The sequence below is a fragment of the Heterodontus francisci genome, unplaced genomic scaffold (genome assembly GCF_036365525.1).
Source record: "Heterodontus francisci isolate sHetFra1 unplaced genomic scaffold, sHetFra1.hap1 HAP1_SCAFFOLD_66, whole genome shotgun sequence".
Classification (NCBI taxonomy): Eukaryota; Metazoa; Chordata; class Chondrichthyes; order Heterodontiformes; family Heterodontidae; genus Heterodontus; species Heterodontus francisci.
Window position 1 is genome coordinate 4,765,852 of NW_027140986.1, and position 2,587 is coordinate 4,768,438.

Sequence of the window (2,587 nt, forward strand, 5' to 3'; positions counted from 1 at the left end):
AGGACAAGTCCAACCCGGCCAATTGCCAATCCATCAGTCTACTCTCAATCATCAGTAAAGTGATGGAAGGTGTCATCAACAGTGCCATCAAGTGGCTCTTGCTGAACAAGAACCTGCTCAGTGATGCTCAGTTTCCTTCTGCCAGGGTCAGTCAGCTCCTGACCTCATTACAGCCTTGGTTCAAACATGGACAAAAGACTGAACTCAAGAGGTGAGGTGAGAGTGACTGCCCTTGACATCAAGGCAGCATTTGACTGAGTACGGCTTCAAGGAGCTCTAGCAAAACTGGAGTAAATGGGAATGAGGGGGAAAAGTTTCTGCTGGTTGGAGTCATACCTAGCACAAAGGAAGATGGCTGTGGTTGTTGAAGGTCAAACATCTGAGCTCCAGGACAGCACTGCAGGAGTTCCTCAGGGCAGTGTCCTCGGCCGAACCATCTTCAGCTGCTTCATCAATGACCTTCCTTCAATCATAAGGTCAGAAGTGGGGATGTTCGCTGATGATTGCACAATGTTCTGCACCATTCACAACTCCTCAAATATAGAAGCAGTCTGTGTAGAAATGCAGCACATCCTGGAAAATATCCATGCTTGGGCTGATAAGGGTCAAGTAACATTTGCAGCACACAAGTGCCAGGCAATGACCATCTCCAACACGAGAGAATCTAACCATCTCCCCTCGAAATTCAATGGCATTTCGATCGTTGAATCCCCCACTATCCACATGCTAGGTGCTACCATTGACCAAAAACTGAACTGGAGCAGTGACATAGATACAGTGGCTGTAAGAGCAGGTCAGAGGGTCGGAATCCTGTGGCGAGTAACACACCTCCTGACTCCCCCAAAACCTGCCCACCATCTACAAGTCACAAGTCTGGAGTGTGATGGAATACTCTCCACTTGCCTGGATGGGTGCAGCTCCAACAACACTCAAGAAGCTCGACACTATCCACAACATAGCAGCCCACTTGATTAGCACACCATCCACAACATTCACTCCCTCCACCACTGACGCACAGTAGCAACAGTGTGTACCATCTACAAGATGCACTGCAGCAACGCAACAAGGCTCCTTCGGCAGCACATTCCAAACACGCGAATTCTACCACCTCGAAGGACAAGAGCAGCAGATGCATGGGAACATCAGCACATGCAAGTTCCAGTACAAATTACACACCATCCTGACTTGGAACGATATCGCCGTTCCTTCTCTGTCGCTGGGTCAAAATCCTGGAATTCCCTTCCAAACAGCACTTTTGGGTGTACCTACCTCACATGGACTGCAGCGGTTCAAGAATGCAGCTTACCACCACCTTCTCAAGGGCAATTAAGGATGGGCAATAAATGTTGGCATAGCCAGTGATGCCCACATCCCACGAATGAATAAACAAAGAATCAGTGAACATTCACTCCAAACACCTCTGTGCCTAGACAGAGAGATTGTTTGGTTAGATTGAAAGAGCAAATGTAAAACATAATAATTTGATGTTATCCTTCACTGCAGTAAACACAGACATACGGGAGAGACGCATGGAGTGCAAAACATCACAGTCTCGGGATAAGGCATAAATCACTCAGGACTGAGAGGAGGAGAAATTAGTTCACGTCAAGGATTGTGAATCTTTGAAATTCTCGACCCCAGAGGGTTGTGTATGCTCCATCAGTGAATTCATTTAAGCCTGCGATGGACTGATTTTTGGTTTCTCAGGGAATCAACAGATATGGGGAGCGGGCGAGAAAGTGGAATTGAAGCCCAAGATCAGCCATGATCGTATTGAAAGGCGAAGCAGGCTGGCTGGGCCATATGGCCTATTTCTGCTCCTATTTCTTGTGTTCTTGTGTCTTCCCTCTGTCTCTCCCGCTTCCTCTCCCATTGTCTCTCCCTCTCTCTGTGTGACTCTCCCTCTCTCTCTGTCTCCCCCAATTGCTCTCTCCGTCTCTCTCTGTCCCTCCCTCTCACCCTCCCTTCCCTTCCCGGGCCTTCAATCTTATTCATTAACTCTATTTCTCTGTGCACAGATATTGCCAGACTGGCTGAGTATTGCCAGTGTTTCTAGCATAACCCCCTCCCCCCCCCCACCCCCACACCCCACCCCGTGATTGTACACTGTACATCAGCCAATAAAGGAAATTCTCCCTTATCCCTCCCTAACCATCTTATCCACCTGACAACTTTTGTCCTGTCAGCCTCAGGAATCAGTGAACATTCACTCCAAGATCCCGTCGTTCACACACGCAGAGATAATTATGGAGGCAGTCAGTTGTTAGGTTAGATCGAAATGTCAAATGTCAAATTCAATCATAATTTTATGTAATCCTGTGTAAACAGACGTAGAAGAAATAGACATAGAGTGTGAAACATCAGGAAATAGGGAGAACTATAGATCGAGAGAGGGCAACAGTGATAAAGGGAGATATAGGCGTGGAGAGAGAAGTGGAGAGCTAATCTTATTGGTAACCTCTTTCCATTTCCGTCTTCGCCTCTCTCTTGCTCAATCACTAGTTTCCCTCTCTATTACTCTCTCTCTGTTTATCTCTCTCCTCTTCTCTCTATATTTCTATCTCCCTCTGGACCCTCGCAATCCCAA